This window comes from Spea bombifrons, chromosome 2 (genome assembly GCF_027358695.1).
Source record: "Spea bombifrons isolate aSpeBom1 chromosome 2, aSpeBom1.2.pri, whole genome shotgun sequence".
NCBI classification, from domain to species: Eukaryota; Metazoa; Chordata; class Amphibia; order Anura; family Pelobatidae; genus Spea; species Spea bombifrons.
The window spans coordinates 78478512-78500902 of record NC_071088.1 but is presented as its reverse complement, the minus strand read 5'-3'; the positions used below and the strand labels follow the sequence as shown (position 1 = coordinate 78500902).

Here is a 22391-nt window from a genome sequence, read left to right as displayed (position 1 = left end):
TAATTGGCTGCTGTAGTCAGCCAATCAGCAGCTGCCCCTCAGCCCTTGCCTCCTGATTGGTGGGTGGTGTCACCTGACCGAGGCTGAGTGTCTCTGAATCACAGAGACGTGAACCTGGGCCGGCTGCTGATTGGCTGCTGTAGTCAGCCAATCAGCAGCTGCCCCTCAGCCCTAGCCTCCTGATTGGTGGGTGGTGTCACTTGACCAGGGCTGACCAATCACAGAGAAGTGAACCTGGGCCGGCCGCTGATTGGCTGCTGGAGTCAGCCAATCAGCAGCTGCCCCTCAGCCCTAGCCTCTTGATTGGTGGGTGGTGTCACCTGACCAGGGCTGACCAATCACAGAGAAGTGAACCTGGGCCGGCTGCTGATTGGCTGCTGGAGTCAGCCAATCAGCAGCTGCCCCTCGGCCCTAGCCTCCTGATTGGTGGGTGGTGTCACCTGACCAGGGCTGACCAATCACAGAGAAGTGAACCTGGGCCGGCTGCTGATTGGTTGCTGGAGTCCTAATCTCCTGATTGGTGGGTGGTGTCACCTGACCAGTGCTGACCAATCATAGAGAAGTGAACCTGGGCCGGCTGCTGGAGTCAGCTGACTAGAATCAACCAATCACCTGATCAGGGCTGACCAATCATCATATTCCATGCCACTTTATTATTCTTTATGAGCAACTATTTTTTTTTTTTTGCTTTTATGGGCACCAAGGTAATTGCAATATGGTTAACAACTACCACCATTTTTGCCAAGGAGAGTTTACGCTTGACATTACTGGCGTGGCAAGAAGCCGGCAGTAGCCAGAGTTGAACTTACGGGCAACACCTTAACCACGATTCCAAGCAGAAAACGTCATCCTCGATCTTTGTAGCGTAATGGTTTAGGTGTTAGTCCTTGGTTTTTGAGATTCTCGGTTCAATTCCCTATGCTTGTTTTTCATATTTTTCTCAATCTCTTTTTTTCTGCATTTGGTAAGGGTGAACAAAGCGATTCTGAGCAACCACGTAGACCAATACGTAAGCCACCTTGTCTCTGCTACCATTCTTTGGTTTATTTAGTGTGTTTGCTTGGGAGTCAGGCCAGCTAAAGGACCGTATTAGGGTTCCGTATTAGGGTAAAAACTAAAGGACTGCTTCTGAGGGATGTTGAGAGTGGTCTCTGTAGCGTAGCAGTTAAGGTGTTGAGCTTCACCTCTTGAGGTTCCAAATTCAATTCCCTAAGGCTTCCCCTTTACCTGGATCTGTTTTTTTTTCCCATTTGGTAGGGGGGAGAAAAAAGCGATTCTGAGCAACCACGTAGACCAATACATAAGCCATCTTGTCTCTGCCCTTACATGCTACCCTTCTTTAGTTTACTTAGTGTATTTATTTGGGAGACAAGCTAGCTACAGGAGAGTATTAGGATAAAAACTAAGGGATTGCTTCTTCATACCTACAGCACAGTCTCTGTAGCGTAGTGGTTAAGTTATTGGGCTTGGCTTCTTGAGTTTCTGGGTTCAATTCCTTAAGGCTTCACCTTTACCTGCATCTGGTTTTTTTTTGCATTTGGTAGGGGGGAGAAAAAAGCGATTCTGAGCAACCACGTAGACCAATACATAAGCCATCTTGTCTCTGCCCTTATATGCTACCCTTCTTTATTTTATTTAGTGTGTTTATTTGGGAGACAAGCTAGCTACGGGACTGCGTTGGGGTAAAAGGTAAAGGATTGTTTCTAAAGGCTATTCTCATCTGTCTATGTAGTGTAATGGTTAAGGTGTTAAACAGTCCCTGAGGTCCTGGGTTCAATTCCCTCAGGCTTCATCTCAAACCTTTGCTCAGCTCTCTTCTATATTTTGTGTTTGGTGAGGGAGAAAAACAGGCCAGTGTTAGCAAGCAGGTAGACCAAAACACAAGCCACCCAGTTTATGCATTTAAATTGAATGATTTAGTCAAAGGGCCTTGGGTCACTCAGTTGACTCAGTTGGGAGTATTCAAATCTTCCTGGAATGGGGTCTTTTTTGTCACATTAAAAGCTGAGTGGAGTGGCATGTATAATATATAGCTAAGTTAATGAGATTTCTCCAGAAAATCCCTGTCCTGTTAATTATGCACTATACAGGAGCAGTTCAGTTCTTCTGGCAAGAGGAACCTGCGATTGTGGGCCCTTTAGAATGTATAGTGCACTATCCTGCTGGAACCTCTTTTTCTGCCAAGGGCCATTTGGATATTTATATTATCATTCACAGGCTATACAAAATAATCAACTTAAACATTAGCCCTTACTCCTGCCTTCTGATTGGCTGAACCTGGTCAAGTGACTCCACCAGCCAATCAGGCATTGGGATTGAGTGCCAGGGGGTTTTTAAGCTTCACCTTCAGCCCTTGTTTTTTTTGATGATCATTTTCTTTGAGAAATCCAAGTGTTGTGGGTCCAGTAGGATGTGTCCAGGCCAGGGCTTATCTTTGTAAAGCATTTCCCCTGTCTTTGTTTTCATATTGCCATTGGTCCTAGTCTTTTGTTTCACTTATCATGAGTAGTTCTCTTTTCCATAGCTTTAATGTGTCCTGTTCAATCCCTTTCTGTTGTGTTGTGTCTCTGTAGCTAACTGGCTTGATGTGTGAAAACTAGGCCCATTAGAAGGCAGGTGCTACAGTACAAACAGTGGGGTTTGTTCGCTAAGGCGAGAGTTTGCAGAAGGGGTTCCATTTCAAATACCTTACTTTGCTGTTTACCTTACTTTGTCAGTGTTAGCCAGGGCTAAGACTGCCCGCTTTCTCCAGGACACAGCTGAGCTGGCAGAGTATAACACAAGAGTCAACGGGCTTGTGCGGTGTTGAAGATGACTGAACTCTCCATTGTACAGGTTAGCCAAACTCTTCCTGCACAAAAGCTCACCAAAATGTTGGTTTTTATGCCTATCACATGCATGTTTACATTCCCTCACTTTATTAGCCTCTACCGCTTCTGCTGGGTGGCTGTTACATTTCTCTACCACTCTCGGATTAAAACTTCTTTACATTACATCTAAGCCTCTGTCTCCCTAGTTTCAGATTATGACCTTGTTTAACCATTTCTCCTCTTTTGAAACAAACATCCCTCATGTGATTTGTTAAATGCCTTTAAGAATTTGACGTATTTTCTCCAAACTTACACATATCGGGATTCCTTAGTCTTTCCTGATCCCGAGCCTGCATTATTCTTATCTACAATGGTAAGGGGAACATTTCCTTTCACTGTAACTCATCTAGCTCTCAGTTTTCTCAGATAATTGTGTTGCTTCTTTAGATGTGGAGTTACCTATAGAAATGAAACCATGTGAATACGGAGCTTGTGTTGACCCAGGACAGCATGGGTACATATAATTAACAATGTTGCGATTGTGAATAACACATTTATATTGTTTTATCTGAGTTTATTTGTCGTTTTTGAAATTAGGCAAAGATTTCCATGTGGACCAGTTTGTCTATGCCTCATTTAGCATTTTAATATTTTATTATTATGAACTCTCAGTACTGTATGTCCCATTCTGCTCTCTCCTGCTTGCTTCTATTAAATTGAGAAGTCTCCCTTAACAGTTTGTTTCCACTCTGCTTTTAGTTCCTTGGCCAAATGATTCCTTAGTCTTTCCTGATCCCGAGCCAGCATTATTCTTATCTACAATGGTAAGTTGAACGTTTCCTTGCAGTGTAACTCATCTAGGACTCATAGTTTTCTCAGATAATTGTGTTGCTTCTTTACATGTGGAGCTACATATAGTTTATTGGTTTTGAATTGCAGTTTCGGTGTTTTTTTTTTTGTTTTTTTCCCCCCTTCACTTTTGTTTTTGCCATTGTCTTTTATCCCTTTTCCCAAGGTCTGTATCTCTTACTCTTCTAGCCTATCCTCTCTCATGGTATTCCTCCTATTTCCCCTATCCTCTGGTTTGCAATTCACTTATTTTACCATTTTTTGCTTATAACTTTTTGTTAAGGTTTTTTTTGTTGTTGTTGCAAGATAATATCCATTGTACATATTCCAGATAATGAAGCATGTTGTCACGTAAATTATGCAATGTTTTGTTCAGTATAGCATACACAATGTAATCAAAGTACAGATTTGAAACCTATAAGAACATGCAAAAATGCCTGTAAGTGTCATGTTTGATGACATTTAAACCATTGTATGCTTTATAGACCAGGTCATCCGCTCCACCTGATAAATATGTTTGCGTGTCACCAACGCTTCCCCAATAGCAGGTGGATCAGTCTGTTTCGGTTTCTTGCAATCATTACTTTAACAGATAAAAGTAGGAACCCCAGTAACCTATGATATTTAATTTTTATATGCTGAGGAATGGCCAACGTAATCTAAGGACTTTTGCTAAATGAATAAAACTCTACCCCAAATTTCTGGAGAATATTGCACGTTGAGCTCGATAAACCCCACTTCCTGATAAACCTAAAAAATGTTCTTTCTCCTAATCTTTTTGCCTTGCCCCTTGTTGAGGTACATTTATTTATATAGAAGATTCCACGGAGCTGTGCTATTTTCTGCCATGCCATGATCATTTCTGGCTGTGAGTGCACCGTCTTCATCCCTTTACCAGGGGATTTCCATTGGAGAATTCCACTATCCCCTTTTTCCTTCTGTCTGTGTCCATCCTCAGTCTCTCCATGTCCGTTCTGGTTAGTTACATGGATCCTGTATATTTTTTTTCTTTCAGAAAATGTAATTCTTTTGTTGGAGGGGGTTGTAGACCAGTGGTACAGCCTCTCAGTCAGAGGTGGTAGGGGTAATGGAAGTTAAACACTTGCCGGGAAATTGTATAGATGCCCTGAAACAAAGACAAGGACTTCAGCCTTAAGAAACACACAGGCTAGATGGGCCCAATGGTTCATATTGTAATTCAATCTCTATGTATGTTCGTTTTGGAAGAAAAAATGGCCAATGTGGTCATCCTAGTCTTTGTCCCACAGGGTAGCTTACAATAGCCAAGGGAGTGTGGCACCACAATATCTCTTAAGAATATTGGCACCTTAATTACAGCAAAGTCTTTAACACTGTCGTACTTTCTTCAAATAGAGCAAGAAATGATTGCAGCCCTCCCGTGGACACTGGCTAAAGAGAAGACTTAGCCCTCCATTAAAGGTAAGACCTTTCTGCTTAAAATAAAAGACATTGAGAACGCATACATCTTTCCCTCTGTGTGTAAAGAAAAGTGGGTGTTGTTTTACAATATTTGTATTCTAATGGCCTTCCCCCACAGACACCACCCTGAGCCGATTGTTTTTGGTGGCAATTTAAAAAAATCCTTTCCCCTAGATATACTCATTAGTCCCAAGGTGCCTTTTGGTGATGAGGTGATGAGGTTGTAAGATAAGCATTTAGTGTCACTGTCTAAGACAAGATTTGGTGGAGATCTCATAGACAAGAGAGATATGTTTGGCTAATATGTCAAGCTGTCAAACACCCTACATTATGTAAATGTGTCTCCTTTAATGTATCTTCTTTCTAAAGTTATCCCCAAAATGCTTCCATACTTTCAGTTTTTTTAACTGAAAATGCAATAATTACATGAAAATATAAAATTCAGGTACTGTTGACGCGCACAGCCGGCCGCCTTTCAGGAGTCAGCCAATCAGCAGCTGCCCCTCAGCCCTAGCCTCCTGATTGGTGGGTGGTGTCACCTGACCAGGGCTGACCAATCATAGAGAAGTGAACCTGGGCCGGCTGCTGATTGGCTGCTGGAGTCAGCTGACTAGACTCAACCAATCACCTGATCTGGGCCTACCAATCATCATATTCCATGCCTCTTTATTATTCTTTATGAGCAACTATTTTGTTATTTTTTTTTGTTATCTTTTTTTTTGCTTGAATTTATGGGCACCAAGGTAATTGCAACATGGTTAACAAGTACCACCACTTTTGCCAAGGAGAGTTTACGCTTCACATTACTGGCGTGGCAACAAGCTGGCAGTAGCCAGAGTTGAACTTTCGGGCAACACCTTAACCACAACTCCAAGCAGAAGATGTTATCCTCAGTCTTCGTAGTGTAATGGTTTAGGTGTTAGTCATTGGTTCTTGAGATTCTCAGTTCAATTCCCTATGCTTATTTTTAATCTTTTTCTCAATCTCTTTTTTTTCTGCATTTGGTAAGGGTGAAAAAAGCGATTCTGAGCAACCATGTAGACCAATACATAAGCCACCTTGTCTCTGCTACCATTCTTTGGTTTATTTAGTGTGTTTGCTTGGGAGTCAGGCCAGCTAAAGGACCGTATTAGGGTAAAAACGAAAGGATTGCTTCTGAGGGATCTTCAGAGCGGCCCCTGTAGCATAGCGGTTAAGGTGTTGAGCTTGGCTTCTTGAGGTTCCAATTTCAATCTCCTAAGGCTTCACCTTCACTTTACCTTTACCTGCTTTTTTTTTTTTTTTTTGCATTTGGTAGGGGGAGAAAAAGGCGATTCTGAGTAAGCATGTAGACCAATACATAAGCCATCTTGTCTCTGCCCTTACATGCTACCATGGACATAGGAACCCCTAAAAATCTGGGGGGGGACAGCATTTTCCCCCATCAGATCCCCACTTTCTTCCCATCTCTCACACTATCTACCCCCTCTCCCCCTTCTCACACTATCTACCCCCTCCCTCCCTTCTCACACTATCTACCCCCTCCCTACCCTCCCTTCTCACACTATCTACCCCCTCCCTACCCCCCTTCTCACTAGCTACCCTCTCCCTATCGCCCCTTCTCACTAGCTACCCTCTCCATATCGCCCCTTCTCACTAGCTACCCTCTACCTACCGCCCCCTTCTCACCAGCTACCCTCTCCCTACCCCCCTTCTCACAAGCTACCCTCTCCCTACCCCCTTCTCACTAGTTACCCTCTCGCTACCCCCCTTCTCACTAGCTACCCTCTCCCTACCCCCCTTCTCACTGTCTACCCCGGGGGTGTCCAAGTTTTTTCTGCAGTGGGCCACTTCATCAGAATTGTATACGTGCGCACTCATTTTACACTGTGAGAAAATATGGCCTTTAATAAAATATGCAGATTAAAATAAAGTAAATGACACAAAACCTTTACTTTTCCTCTCACTGATTTCTGGGCCTAGAAAGTTTTGAGACTACAAATTCAGGATAATTAAAAATGAAATCGTTCTATTTATTCTAGGGATGCGCCAAAATGTAAATTCTGGACCAAAACATTCACGCTTCACTTAGCCAAAACCGAAAATGACCCCCCACCTTTACAAATAATAATAAAAACTCACATTTTTAATAAAAGTAGGTAACACACCACAATTGGACAAAAAAAATTGTAATTTGACTTGGCATGATAGGAGTCACAGTCCCATCAATCACAGTCCTATCATGCCTAGGTTCCAGCACTTACACATCCAACCAGTAAATGCTGGAACCTAGGCATGATGGGGCTGTGCTTGCTGTTAGCAATCACACTCCTATCATGCCAAGTCAGCCAGTACATGCTGGTACTGGGTGGCTGTAAGTGATGTGCAGACCCCATACTGCTGGCAGCATCAATACACAAGGGGGGCAGCTAGCTAGGTTTCAGCATGTACTGGCTGACTTGGCATGATGGGAATGTGATTGCTAACAGCAATCACAGTCCCATCATGCCTAGGTTCCAGCACTTACACACAAACACCCTCCCCACCCCCTTACCTGCACTGCAGCTCCTCGATGCCGCTCACAGACTTCAGCAGGGGGCGTGGCCTCCCTCTGCGTTCTCTGGTACTGCACAGAGGAAGCAGTACTGGAGCAGAGTCATGTGATGTCACGTGAACTCTGCTGGGTTCCGCTTCCTCTTTGTAGTACAAAAGACCCTCCCACTGGTAAGTAGCAGGGTTCTTGTTGTAGAAGGGCTTGAGGTACGGCCCGTGTAAGATCGGTTGCCCTGGCTGCTGATCTTACGCGGGCCGCACCTCGAGGTCTCGCCAGCCGCATTTGGCCCGCGGGCTGCATGTTGGACGCCCCTGCTCTATTTCCTTTAGAGTGTCCTTTATGTCCAGATTGTCCTTTATTTCCATAGCCCCCGCAGCCTCATCAGCCATCAGCTGTGACAGGATGGTCTTGATGGTACATCAGGGAAGTTAGATGGGTCATCCTCAGCCTCCGGAGTCTAAGAGCCCCTTTTAGTGTGAGATCTAGCAGTAGCTGTGTTTTTATAGAGTATTTTTTTTATTGAGATTTTCCCACTTATTTATCCATGGTTGTGGAGCAGTGATAGAGAGAGCAGCACAAGGTATATCTCACCAGGGATCTGTAGAGGTCGGAGGTTATCACCCAATCAGGTGGCTGCAACTGAAAACTAGGGAATTATCAGCAGTCACCCATATATCCACTGCACAGAAAACAATAGACTCATGGTGTGATGCAGGTGCGTGTGCCGCAATGGTACACAGCAGGATGGGTATGAAGTTCAGGCAGATCTCTCCAATACTGTAGGCGGTGAGACCAAAAACAGCAAAACCAAAGCTGCTTGGGTATCTAACCAACATATGAGCAAAGCCATGGCTCATGTAAATCAGTAGTTTAAAAGATTAAATTTGGATGATATCAAATGGTTTTGTGACTTTTTCACAGTTTTATGAAAGAAATTAAACTGCAGGAGACTGAACTGTGCCAGGAAGGTAATAAACAGAAGCAGGAATCTACAGGGCCTCCAGGTGCATTCAACATGGTCCAAGTGTAAGAACAGGCACTTGGAGCGTCTCTGTGCAAGTTCTCCCTCCTCTCCAACACTGCGGCAATGCCCCTGGTCAGTGCACAGGGCTAAACAGTAGAGGTGGGGCACATAGATAGCAAAGGCTCCACCAATATGGTGCATCAGTCTCGGATCTAGAAGGAGGCCTCCTGCGTTCCCCATCACCCTTCCCACAGCCCGGTTAGCGACCCCACCAAGGCTGCAATCACGCTAGAATTGTAGAAACGCCTAGTATTTGCAGCTCTGTTACCCTGAGATATTTAAAGGGATTGTGCAGCTACCATGTGCATATGATGGCTGAAATATCCCTTTAAGGGGAATCACAATTGGGCAATAGTTGACTGGTTTATTGCTTTTTTCTGTCAGTTTTGAGAATTTCAACACCTTGTACTTGTACATCATCGTGAAAGGGTAACCCTGTTTCTGGTTTATGATAAAATATATAATCCACATTAAAACGTGTATATAAGCACAATTGTTTGGAATCTAACATGTTAAAACAATATTTGTCTTCAAAGAATATCAACATTTGCTGTAAGTGTGTACCAAAACCAATTGAGATTGTAGTAAGAAAGCAATGATTTGTAACGTCCCTTCAAAAGGGAATTAGTTCATTGACTCTTCAGGGATTAAGTCAGAAATCAATACTCTGACATGGCATTGAGTTCTTATTCTGTGTATTTTGCTCTCAGGTCCCTTTTTAAGGCAATATTGGAAGCCAAATGTGTTTCAGGGATATTGCTTTTAGAGTTGTACCCCCTCCCCCACTACAGTATGATTAATTAGCTCAGAAACCATCTGCCCGTTTCACTATTTAATTGTTAGATCAAGGATTGTGGCTCATTTATGCACTAATAAGATATTGTGCATACAACACTAAGCAAAACAAATATGTTTTTACGTATGCAAAACAACACAGCCAATGCACACAGACACCAGGTATAAACACAAATTGTGACAAATGCTAGGAATAACGAAGAAGAGTCTGATGACAGTTTAATTTGGGAGCGCTATATATAGTCTCACAGTGTAGTTTTCTCTTATGTACATGGTTAATGTAAAACATCCACCCTCCTTCCCCTCCTTTGAATTTCCACACCACTGACTTCTTCACATCACCCTTGCTACTATCAAATCATCCTCAGCCAAGCAGTCCCTCTCCATCCATCTCATTCCACCCAACCGCATCATAGATTGTATGCTTGCAAGAGCAGGACCTCCTTTCTTTGTACACTAGTATGTCTTAATGTGCATTGATCTTATTGCTGGTTTTAATGTTATTGTTGATTTTTACTGTCCCCTATTGTAATAGTACTACATATATATGTGAATGCTCTATAAATGTAATGTGATACTTTGTTAGGCTGCCAGTGAAAAACAGCATTAACAGATAAAATGATGATCGTGACAAGGAAGTGGTTAACATTTTAGGTTAGAAAAATAAAGAATTAATCTCTATTAAGCCGCTACAATTTGCTAGCATCTGGATGTAAAACCAGATTTAATCCCAGATACCTTTAGGCCCACATACTCTCCAATATAAAGGTGAACTAAAGCAATAATAACATCAGGTTAACAGTAATCAATATGAATGCAATAATCATAATATGTGATCTAATACAACATACCTAGAGAAATAATAAGCAATGCGCAGAAGCAGTTTGAGATCATTTATATGCCCACCATTACTGTAAAAATCCCATGGGAACATTTCTACATTGTATACATCTGAGAATACCCTTACTCCACTAAACAATGATAGGATTACAACGTAGGAGCTGAATGCTCAGGGCTTGAATACAATTTTCTGTTTTGTTACATTTCTGCCCTGTCATACACTTTGAAGGATAGAGACTGAAGGGAAAAGACATGAGAAAACGATTAGGAAGTCTTGAAAAAACTGGGTTCAAGGGGGAAGTGTGCAAATTCTCAAAGTGCTTTTGTGTCTGCTCCTGTGTCCTGTGGTGTTTCCTACTTGAAGGGTGGAAGTACTAACGGTATTTTAAACAACGTTAAGACGCAATGCCCTCATCATGCTACGGCATGCTCAAAGTGATGCCCCCACATCACTGCAAGCTTAGCGAAAGCTCAAAATAAAGAGTCCATAACATTCAAGATAGACAAATGACTTAGAGATACAAATGTAATGGGAATGGAGAGATGAGAAACAGTTTCTGTCTGTTGCTGCCTGCTTTTAAACATATTTAATTTCAGCAAAAAAAGGAAAGATACCAGTGGGTATACAAAACATTTTACCAAATGTCAAGTAAGGTAAAGTTATGATTAATTATTTCCACTGCCAAATGACATCTGACACGAGGGGTATTTCTTTTGCACTCTATAAGCTTTTTATAACCACACTGACAGGTTATCCCACGCCATTTGTTTCAGGTCCTACTTTACAGACATATTGCACTCAAAGTGTGGTTGTACTCATATTGTGCTGGATTCAGTGCCAGACATACATTTATCATGAAAATTAGCTAAACAGATCACAAAGAAGCAATCCTTTAGTTTTTACCCTAATATGATCCTTTAGCTAGCCTGACACCCAAGCAAACACTCTAAATAAACCAAAGAATGGTAGCTTGTAAGGGCAGAGACCAGATGGGTTATGTTTTGGTCTACGTGGTTGCTCAGAATCACTTTTTTCTCCCTTACCAAATGCAGAAAAAAAGAGATTGAGAAAAAGATGAAAAATAAGCCTTAGGGAATTGAACCCTGAATCTCAAGAATCAATGACTAACGCCTAAATCATTACACTACAAAGACTGAGTCCAGTATCTTCGGCTTGGAGCAGCTGATGATTGGCTGAGCCTAGTCAGCTGACCCCAGCAACCAATCAGCAACCGGCCCTGGCTTACCCCTCTCTGATTGCGCAGCCCTTGTCAGGTGATACCACCCACCAATCAGGAGCCTATAGCTGAGGGGCAGCTGCTGATTGGCTGACTCCAGCAACCAATCAGCAACCGGCCCTGGCTTACCCCTCTCTGATTGGGCAGTCCTGGTCAGGTGACACCACCCACCAATCAGAAGGGTAGGGCTGAGGGGCAGCTGCTGATTGGCTGACTCCAGCAACCAATCAGCAGCCGGCCTAGGGTCACCTCTCTCTGATTGGTCAGCCCTGGTCAGGTGACACCACCCACCAATTAGGAGGCTAGGGCTGAGGGGCAGCTGCTGATTGGCTGACTCCAGCAACCAATCAGCAGCCGGCCAAGGTTCACCTCTCTCTGATTGGTCAGTCCTGGTCAGGTGACACCACCCACCAATCAGGAGCCTATAGCTGAGGGGCAGCTGCTGATTGGCTGACTCCAGCAACCAATCAGCAACCGGCCCTGGCTTACCCCTCTCTGATTGGGCAGTCCTGGTCAGGTGACACCACCCACCAATCAGAAGGGTAGGGCTGAGGGGCAGCTGCTGATTGGCTGACTCCAACAACCAATCAGCAGCCGGCCTAGGGTCACCTCTCTCTGATTGGTCAGCCCTGGTCAGGTGACACCACCCACCAATCAGGAGGCTAGGGCTGAGGGGCAGCTGCTGATTGGCTGAGTCTAGTCAGCTGACTAGAGCAACCAATCAGCAACCGGCCCTGGCTTACCCCTCTCTGATTGGGCAGCCCTTGTCAGGTGATACCACCCACCAATCAGGAGGCTAGGGCTTAAGGCCAGCTGCTGATTGACTAGTATAAGCATGTCTTGGTTCATCAGGAGGGAGAAAGTCTTCAACAGTAATTCAATTGGAGGGTATTCCCTAGATGGAGGGTTGACAGGGCAGTCCATATTTACTTGAATAGTTGTCCTGCTCCTGTAAAGTGCATAATTAAAAGGTCAGGGATTTTCCAGCGACATCTCATTGACTTAGCTATGCGTTATACAGGGCCAGCCAATAAATAGGCCCTTATAATGTAGTTGCAAAGTCAAGGAGTTTTTTTTTATTTTTTTTTTATTATATTTATTAAAATGTTCAAACATTTTGTTCACAGATTTAAGGTACATCGGTAAGGTATTACAGTGTCAATTCCATCTTACAAACAAAGAATGTGATTCTAAGAATTTAAACACTTGTTCAAAGCAAACAGAGCATCCAGTCCTTATTCATTTCTATATTTGGTACTACAATAGGTTGTATATTTGTTTAAAGACTTTGTAAGCAAGCAGACAATAAACTTCTGACCAAACTGAATTGAAAAAGAAAAAAGGCAGAAAAGTAGATTACAGCATGTTCTTTAGTATAAACTGTAAGTATGGCAACCAAGTGTCAATCGCAAGACCACGTATAACATTCATACATCACACAAACACTCTTGGTAGAAATGAGAAACATGTAGGGTCTAGCTGTTAATCATAAGTTGAGTCATGATATCCGCCCAGGGGTATTATAAGAAGCGAAAGAAGAGAGGAAGAGAAAAAAAAAAAAGAAAAGGAATGAAGATAAAGGAGTAGAGAAGGTTAGGCCTCAGGTAGGATTTCTGACGTTCTATGGGTCAATATCCCGAAAATGTTTCCAAGGTAGCCAGATATCGTCAAATTTGTCAAGCTTTTTGATTTTGATATAATATCCTCTTTCCATTAAATACTGATGATTAGTTTGGTTAATAACTGATCTCCAATTAAATAGGCCTGTTTGTCTCCAATGTCTAGCTATGCATATCTTTGCGGCCATAAAGATGTGCATAATTAGGATTCTGTGATTTAAATGGAATTTCTCAAGCCCCAGGTGGAAAAGGAACATCTGTGGATCTAGTTGATCCCGAGAGTGAAAATGTGATCCAAGTAGTTGCAAAAGATTACCGTATTTGCTCGATTATAAGACGAGGTTTTTTCCAGAGCAAATGCTCTGAAAAAGACCCCTCGTCTTATAATCGGGGTCGTCTTATAATCAGACCTCAAATAGGTCTGACTATGAGACAACTAAGATCCAGATCCCCCGCAGCTGCAGGGGACCTGGATCCTCCTGTCTCCCTCCACCGCCCCACTTACCGGTACTTCTGAGTCCCCGGTGTGTAGCTGGGGCAGCAGGAAGGAGGTGTGGCTTGCAGCGGGGGTTGTCTGCGTCCATCGCGCAGACCTTCCCCGACTGTCAGAGATCAGAGTTCCCCGCACCGGCAGAGTGCTCTGTGAAATGCCTTTTAACCCCCTTAATGCCACTCTGCCTCCAGAAATGCATTTTTAACCCTCTATACGCCACTCTGCCTCCTGTATGCCTTCAACCTCCCTAGATGCCACTCTTCCCCATAATATGCCTTTTAACCCTCTAAATGCCAGAGTGACATATAGGGGTATAAGGCATTTCTGGAGGCAGAGTGGCACATAGGGGGTCAAAAGGCATATCATGGGGCACAGTGGCATATAGGTGTAAAAGGCATATCATGGCACAGTGGCCATCTCTAATAAAATAACGGATAGCCTCGATAGGAGTGGAGGGCATAAGAGATCTGTTTATCCCTATAGTTCTTTAAGTTTAACAATGTTTTGAGTGTATCATGAATTATGGGATTCAAGATTTTTATGTCTTTCAATCGAAGAGTGTCAGCTCAGAACAGAGAATATAATTCACCAAGTCCCATGTCTACTTCCTCTATGCATAACCATCTTGGGGAGTTATTAGATTTTTTATCCCAAGCCAGATAGTGGATCAACATTGTAGCTTTGTGGAGTTTGTTGATACTTGGATAGGATATTCCTCCTCTATTTGATTTTTTAGTTAAGATGTTGTATGTTATTCTTGGTCAAGGAGTTTAAGGTGGAGTCTTAGGTGGGAGTTGCGTCTCTATTGGCTCAGAAAGACTCCATTTGTGATTGGGTGTAGCATTTCCATACTTCTATTACCTCCACACTGGGATAGCAAACTCCACCAAGCTGTTAATGTGACAAAATAGACAAGGCAATTCATGCAGGACACACTGCTTGTCGTATCCCACAGCTCTGTGCCGTTAGCTGAGCCCTCAGACCGTAAATCACGTGGGGTCACGTGTTTTGTGGCCATCGACTTGGAGTGGAAAAACATCACTTTGCTACCAACAACAAGAATGGGTACTGCCTCTATCTTGTCCTTCCAACCATTTCACTATCCTTGCTCCCTAAAAATCAAATCTAGCATTTTAGCTTTTGTACCATTTTTACTCATGGTATGTAGACTGTGGAGGACCAACTTATAACATGCTTTTCTGACAAGCATAATGCGGTTCATAGATGCTTTTCTCATCCAGCTCCTCATCAAAGGATTTCAAGCAGGTTCTCTCCAGTGCATAACACTTCCAAATCGACGTAGCAGCTCATCCTGCATTGGCCTCGAAAGAGGAAAAAGAAATAAAGGTTAGCACGAAAGGGAAGCCACATTCCAGTAAGATTTGAATAGCCCCAACCACCCTGAAGGCCTGATTCCAAGTTATGAGGGGTTCATGGTTTCATTGGCTGATGCTGGCAGAGTGACCCAAATCCCTTTGATGAAATCATGCAGTTTTAATGCATGAACTGGCTATTACACCTGCACTACTAAACACTTAGTAAGGTGTTTTCAAGGTCACCAGGCAGCTAGCTGTGATGTATCCCTTTAAAATAGATTCCAAAGTGGAGGCGGCTTATCCATGGTGAATGGTTTGCAGGAAACCATTTACTACAAAGACCAAATACATATACCTTATAGGAGAGAGAAGGTGTGATAGAAAAATTGAAATACGTCAAAGGATTTAACAAAGTACAGGATGGAGGTTGTTTTTTCAAAAAAGGAGAAATGTTTGAACAAGAGATCATAATCTAAAAGAAAGGAGTAGGAGGTTTAGACGTAATAAAAGAAAGTTAATTTTAATCAGAGGATGTAAATCAATGTAACATCCGGCCAGCAAAACTGGCAGAGGCTAAAACAGTGGGGGAGCTTAAACATGCATGGGGCAGGCACAAAGCCATCCCCACTCTAAGACGAGATCAAGGACTTGATTAAGCTCAGAGTCTTTACATCAGGAAAAATGGGCAGACTAGATGGGCCGAATGGTTCTTATGGAATCCAAGTTTTTAACAACAAGGGCAAGGGGCCTGACAATTTTAGGCTGGTGGTGTATTTAGCTGTAACATGGCCACTGAGATCAGACGGTTAAGGGAAGAAAGAATGGATAGAGGGGGAAAAATGTTACTAAATTGGCAATGCAATGATAAATAAGGAGGGGAGAATGGGCAAGGGGTGGTCAGTATGGGTTGTTAAAAGTAAAGGGGAGTATCTTCCTTATAACTTCCAGGAAGGGAGGTATTGGAGGACTGAACCAGATTGGGTGAAGGAATGTTTTTTTTTTTTTGTTGGGGGGGTCGCAACACTTACGGAAATAAGCAGACAGAAGCATGCAGAAAGGGAATGAAACGGGGAGGCAAAGAAGCAGTCGTAGCAAAGTGTTTGATGGGAGGCAGGGACCAAAGGGTGACATGGAGAGAGAGATGCACAGACGGTGTTGGTACTCAATCAATAAAAATAAACCTACATGTTCGTACTCACTGGTTGAAAGGATCACTCAAAGGCTGGTTCCACACTCTGTGGTCACCTTCTCACCTTCTCTGTCCTGTCCCAGACCTTATAATTCTTTCTGTCTGACAAGCAGTAGCAGCAACAGAATAAGAGAAGTAAAACAAAATGCTTTCACACCTGCGGCCATACCACCCTGAAAGCGTCTGATCTCGGAAGATAAGCAGGCTTGGGCCTGGTTAGTACCTGGATGGGAGACCGCTTCGGAATACCAGGTGTTGTAGGCCTTTTCTTTTCTCACAGTCCGGGGAGAGCTTTTTGCCATGTGTTTCTTGCTCATCATCAAACCTTTAAACCCTTATTTGAACCTTCTCACCTTCTCACCTGCTCTGTCCTGTCCCAGAGCTTATAATTCTTTCTGTCTGACAAGCAGCCCCAGCAACAGAATAAGAGAAGTAAAATAAAAAGCTTTCACACCTGCAGCCATACCACTCTGAAAGCGCCCGATCTCGTCTGATTTCGGAAACTAAGCATGGTTGGGCCTGGTTAGTATCTGGATGGGAGACCGCCTGGGAATACCAGGTGTTGTAGGCTTTTTCTTTTCTCACAGTCCGGGGAGAGCTTTTTGCCATGTGTTTCTTGCTCATCATCAAAGCTTTAAACCCTTATTTGAACCTTCTCACCTTCTCACCTTCTCTGTCCTGTGCCAGAGCTTATAATTCTTTCTGTCTGACAAGCAGCAGCAGCAGCAGCAACAGAATAAGAGAAGTAAAATAAAAAGCTTTCACACCTGCCACCATACCACCCTGAACTTGCCTGATCTCGGAAACTGAGCAGGGTTGGGCTTGGTTAATACCTGGATGGGAGACCGCCTGGGAGTACCAGGTGTTGTAGGCTTTCTCTTTTCTCACAGTCCGGGGAGAGCTTTTTGCCATGTGTTTCTTGCTCATCATCAAAGCTTTAAACCCTTATTTGATCCTTCTCACCTCCTTACCTTCTCACCTTCTCTGTCCTGTCCCAGAGCTTATAATTCTTTCTGTCTGACAAGCAGCAGCAGCAACAGAATAAGAGAAATAAAATAAAAAACTTTCACATATTCGGCCATACCACCCTGAAAGCTCCTGATCTTGTCTGATCTCGGAAGCTAAGCAGGGTTGGGCCTGGTTAGTACCTGGATGGGAGACCACCTGGGAATACCACCTGTTGTAGGCTTTTTCTTTTCTCACAGTCCGGGAGAGCTTTTTGCCATGTGTTTCTTGCTCATCATCAAAGCTTTATACCCTTATTTGAACCTTCACACCTTCACACCTTCTCACCTTCTCTGTCCTGTCCCAGAGCTTATAATTCTTTCTGTCTGACAAGCAGCAGCAGCAGCAGTAAGAGAAGTAAAGTAAAAAGATTTCACACCTGCAGCCATACCACCCTGAAAGCGCCTGATCTCGGAAGCTAAGCATGGTTGAGCCTGTTTAGTACCTGGATGGGAGACCGCCTGGGGATACCAGGTGTTGTAGGCTTTTTCTTTTCTCACAGTCCGGGGAGAGCTTTTTGCCATGTGTTTCTTGCTCATCATCAAAGCTTTAAACCCTTATTTGAACCTTCTCACCTTCTCACCGTCTCACCTTCTCTGTCCTGTCCCAGAGCTTATAATTCTTTCTGTCTGACAAGCAGCAGCAGCAGCAGCAACAGAATAAGAGAAGTAAAATAAAAAGCTTTCAGACCCGCGGCCATACCACCCTGAAAGCGCCCGATCTCTTCTTATCTCGGAAGCTAAGCATGGTTGGTCCTGGTTAGTACCTGGATGGGAGACCGCCTGGGAATACCAGGTGTTGTAGGCTTTTTCTTTTCTCACAGTCCGGGGAGAGCTTTTTGCCATGTGTTTCTTGCTCATCATCAAAGCTTTAAACCCTTATTTGAACCTTCTCACCTTCTCACCTTTTCACCTTCTCTATACTGTCCCAGAGCTTATAATTCTTTCTGCCTGACAAGCAGCAGCAGCAACAGAATAAGAGAAGTAAAATAAAAAGCTTTCACACCTGCAGCCATACCACCTTGAAAGCGCCTGATCTCGGAAGCTAAGCAGGGTTGGGCCTGGTAAGTACCTTGATGGGAGACCCCCTGGGAATACCACGTGTTGTAGGCTTTTTCTTTTCTCACAGTCCGGGGAGAGCTTTTTGCTATGTGTTTCTTGCTCATCATCAAAGCTTTAAACCCTTATTTGAACCTTCTCACCTTCTCTGTCCGGTCCCAGGGCTTATAATTATTTCTGTATGATGACAAGCAGCAGCAGCAGCAACAGAATAAGAGAAGTAAAATAAAAAGCTTTCACACCTGCGGCCATACCACCCTGGAAGCGCCCGATCTCGTCTGGTCTCGGAAGCTAAGCAGGGTTGGGCCTGGTTAGTACCTGGATGGGAATACCAGGTGTTGTAGACTTTTTCTTTTCTCACAGTCCGGGGAGAGCTTTTTGCCATGTGTTTCTTGCTCATCATCAAAGCTTTAAACCCTTATTTGAACCTTCTCACCTTCTCTGTCCTGTCCCAGGGCTTATAATTCTTTCTGTCTGACGACAAGCAGCAACAGCACAAGCAGCAGCAGCAGCAGCAGCAACAGCAGCAGCAGCAGCAGCAACAGCAGCAACAGCAGCAGCAACAGCAGCAGCAACAGCAACATAATAAGATAAGTAAAATAAAACCCTTTCACACCTGCAGCCATACCACCCTGGAAGCGCCCGATCTCGGAAGCTAAGCAGAGTTGGGCCTGGTTAGTACCTGGATGGGAGACCGCCTGGGAATACCAGGTGTGTTAGGCTTTTTCTTTTCTCACAGTCCGGGGAGAGCTTTTTGCCATGTGTTTCTTGCTCATCATCAAAGCTTTAAACCCTTATTTGAACCTTCTCACCTTCTCTGTCCTGTCCCAGGGCTTATAATTCTTTGTCTGACGACAAGCAGCAGCAGCAGCAACAGAATAAGAGAAGTAAAATAAAACACTTTCACATCTGCGGCCATACCACCCTGAAAGCGCCCGCTCTCGTCTGATCTCGGAAACTAAGCAGGGTTGGGCCTGGTTAGTACCTGGATGGGAGACCCCCTGGGAATACCAGGTGTTGTAGGCTTTTTCTTTTCTCACAGTACGGGGAGAGCTTTTTGCCATGTGTTTCTTCCTCATCATCAAAGCTTTAAACCCTTATTTGAACCTTCTCACCTTCTCTGTCCTGTCCCAGGGCTTATAATTCTTTCTGTCTGACGACAAGCAGAAGCAGCAGCAGAAGCAGCAGCGGCAGCAACAGAATAAGAGAAGTAAAATAAAACCCTTTCACACCTGCAGCCATACCACCCTGGAAGTGCCTGATCTCGGAAGCTAAGCAGGGTTGGGCCTGGTTAGTACCTGGATGGGAGACTGCCTGGGAATACCAGGTGTTGTAGGCTTTTTCTTTTCTCACAGTCCGGGGAGAGCTTTTTGCCATGTGTTTCTTGCTCATCATCAAAGCTTTAAACCCTTATTTGAACCTTCTCACCTTCTCTGTCCTGTCCAAGGGCTTATAATTCTTTCTGTCTGACGACAAGCAACAGCAGCAGCAGCAGCAGCAGCAACAGAATAAGAGAAGTAAAATAAAACAATTTCACACTTGTGGCCATACCACCCTGAAAGCGCCCGCTCTCGTCTGATCTCGGAAACTAAGCAGGGTTGGGCCTGGTTAGTACCTGGATGGGACACCGCCTGGGAATACCAGGTGTTGTAGGCTTTTTCTTTTCTCACAGTCCGGGGAGAGCTTTTTGCCATGTGTTTCTTGCTCATCAACAAAGCTTTAAACCCTTATTTGAACCTTCTCACCTTCTCTGTCCTCTCCCAGGGCATATAATTCTTTCTGTCTGACGACAAGAAGCAGCAGCAGCAGCAGCAGCAGCAGCAACAGAATAAGAGAAGTAAAATAAAACCTTTTCACACCTGCAGTCATACCACCCTGAAAGTACCCGATCTCGTCTGATCTCGGAAGCTAAGCAGGGTTGGGCCTGGTTAGTACCTGGATTGGAGACCGCCTGGGAATACCAGGTGTTGTAGGCTTTTTCTTTTCTCACAGTCCGGGGAGAGCTTTTTGCCATGTGTTTCTTGCTCATCATCAAAGCTTTAAACCCTTATTTGAACCTTCTCACCTTCTCTGTCCTGTCCCAGGGCTTATAATTCTTTCTGTCTGACGACAATCAGCGGCAGCAGCAGCAGCAGCAGCAGCAGCAGCAGCAACAGAATAAGAGAAGTAAAATAAAACACTTTCACACTTGCGGCCATATCACCCTGAAAGCGCCCGCTCTCTTCTGATCTCGGAAGCTAAGCGGGGTTGGGCCTGGTTAGTACCTGGATGGGAGACCACCTGGGAATACCAGGTGTTGTAGGCTTTTTCTTTTCTCACAGTCCGGGGAGAGCTTTTTGCCATGTGTTTCTTGCTCATCATCAAAGCTTTAAACCCTTTTTTGAACCTTCTCACCTTCTCTGTCCTGTCCCAGGGCTTATAATTCTTTCTGTCTGACGACAAGCAGAAGCAGAAGCAGCAGAAGCAGAAGCAGAAGCAGCAGCAGCAGCAGCAACAGAATAAGAGAAGTAAAATAAAACACTCTCACACCTGCGGCTATACCACCCTGAAAGCGCCCTCTCTCGTCTGATCTTGGAAGCTAATCAGGGTTGGGCCTGGTTAGTACCAGGATGGGAGACCGCCTGGGAATACCAGGTGTTGTAGGCTTTTTCTTTTCTCACAGTCCGGGGAGAGCTTTTTGCCATGTGTTTCTTTCTCATCATCAAAGCTTTAAACCCTTATTTGAACCTTCTCACCTTCTCTGTCCTGTCCCAGGGCTTATAATTCTTTCTGTCTGACGACAAGCAGCAGCAGCAGCAGCAGCAACAGAATAAGAGAAGTAAAATAAAAAGCTGACCAATCAGAGCGAAGGATTCCTGGGCCGGCTGCTGATTGGTCGCTGGGGTCAGCTGACTAGGCTGGGGTCAGCTGACTAGCGTCCCTGAGGCTTATTTTTTACGTCACCACGTAGACCAAAATTTAAGCCATATTGTCTGTGCCCCTACAAGCTACCATTCTTTAGTTTATTTAGAAGTCAGGCCAGCTGGAGGACTGTATTGTATAAAGGACTGATTTTCCAAGCTTTGCCATCCAGTCTCTGTAGCCTAATGGCTAAGGTGTTGTGCTTGGTACCTTGACGCCCTGAGTTCAATTCCCCTAGGCTTCAACTGTGTCTGTTTTGGTTTTTAAGTAAGCACATAGACCAAAACATAAGCCATTTTGTCTTTGCCCTTGCAAGCCACCCTTCTTTAGTTTATTTAGTACATTTGTTTGGGAGTCAGGCTAGTTAAAGGGCTGTAAAAACGAAAAGATTGAAAACAGGGCCTTATACCTGTTCTCTGTGGTGCAATGGTAGAGATGTTGAATTTAGTTTTTGAGGTTTTGGGTTTAATTCACTCCAATTGATTTATTTGGTGTGTTTGTTTGGGAGGAAGGCACGCTACAAGATTGCAATGAGGTCAAAAACCAATGGATTGTTTGCAGGGGACAGGTTTGCTAGTGTCTGTAGTGTATATGCTACCCTTCTTTCGTTTATTAATTGTGTTTGTGAGGGAGACAAGCTAGGTGCCACTCCCATATGACTATGTAGAGTAATGGTTAAGGAGCTGAACCCCAGTGCTTAAGGTCCAGGGTTCAATTCCCTTGTGCTCCATCTGAACTTTCTCTCAGCTCTCTTCTACATTTTTTTTGTTTGGTGAGGGAGAAAAAAGCTATTGTTAGCAACCAGGTAGACCAAAACACAAGCCACCCAGTTCATGCATTTAAATTGAATGATTTACTCAAAGGGATTTGGGTCACTCTGTCAGCATTAGCCATTTTCCCCACATTTGAATATTTATATCATCATTCACAGGCCGTACAAAATCATCAACTTAAAAATTACCCCTGCATTGTATAGTTATCCCACCATACATCCCCACATTGTGTATTGATTTATGTGATGACCCTCAGCCACCCCTACATGTAAATGAATGCCCCATTGCCCCCCACACCCTTGTGTATTGTCCTCATCCATTTTCTTTGAGAAATCCAGGTGCTGTGGTTGCACATTTCCTTTCACTGTAACTCATCTAGTACTCATAGTTTCCTCAGAGAATTGTGTTGCTTCTTTACATGTAGAGATGTAGAGATACTGAGCCAAGACAGGCTTATCTTAGTCAAGCAGCAGCTGCCCCTCAGCCCTAGCATCCTGATTGGTAGGTG

At 44.0% G+C, this 22391-nt stretch overlaps 3 non-coding genes and 11 pseudogenes across 3 annotated transcripts; all 14 read left to right on the top strand.

Moving 5' to 3' along the window:
• The first annotated feature begins 16301 nt into the window (after positions 1–16301).
• LOC128480725 (uncharacterized) lies at positions 16302–16410 on the top strand (annotated as a pseudogene).
• Positions 16411–16598: 188 nt separating this feature from the next.
• LOC128479666 (uncharacterized) lies at positions 16599–16717 on the top strand (annotated as a pseudogene).
• Positions 16718–17216: 499 nt separating this feature from the next.
• LOC128480563 (uncharacterized) lies at positions 17217–17335 on the top strand (annotated as a pseudogene).
• A 193-nt stretch (positions 17336–17528) lies between these two features.
• LOC128480738 (uncharacterized) lies at positions 17529–17637 on the top strand (annotated as a pseudogene).
• Positions 17638–17839: 202 nt separating this feature from the next.
• LOC128480239 (uncharacterized) lies at positions 17840–17958 on the top strand (annotated as a pseudogene).
• Positions 17959–18154: 196 nt separating this feature from the next.
• LOC128480681 (uncharacterized) lies at positions 18155–18263 on the top strand (annotated as a pseudogene).
• Positions 18264–18449: 186 nt separating this feature from the next.
• On the top strand, positions 18450–18556 carry LOC128480662 (uncharacterized; annotated as a pseudogene).
• A 267-nt stretch (positions 18557–18823) lies between these two features.
• Positions 18824–18932, top strand: LOC128480707 (uncharacterized; annotated as a pseudogene).
• A 184-nt stretch (positions 18933–19116) lies between these two features.
• LOC128479385 (5S ribosomal RNA) lies at positions 19117–19235 on the top strand. The gene has a single exon (XR_008350266.1). It is a non-coding gene; the product is annotated as a 5S ribosomal RNA (ribosomal RNA).
• Positions 19236–19439: 204 nt separating this feature from the next.
• LOC128480537 (uncharacterized) lies at positions 19440–19548 on the top strand (annotated as a pseudogene).
• Positions 19549–19746: 198 nt separating this feature from the next.
• On the top strand, positions 19747–19865 carry LOC128479586 (uncharacterized; annotated as a pseudogene).
• A 201-nt stretch (positions 19866–20066) lies between these two features.
• On the top strand, positions 20067–20185 carry LOC128478933 (5S ribosomal RNA). Its single transcript, XR_008349830.1, has one exon. It is a non-coding gene; the product is annotated as a 5S ribosomal RNA (ribosomal RNA).
• A 210-nt stretch (positions 20186–20395) lies between these two features.
• Positions 20396–20514, top strand: LOC128479459 (5S ribosomal RNA). The gene has a single exon (XR_008350334.1). It is a non-coding gene; the product is annotated as a 5S ribosomal RNA (ribosomal RNA).
• A 222-nt stretch (positions 20515–20736) lies between these two features.
• On the top strand, positions 20737–20855 carry LOC128479565 (uncharacterized; annotated as a pseudogene).
• Positions 20856–22391: the final 1536 nt, after the last annotated feature.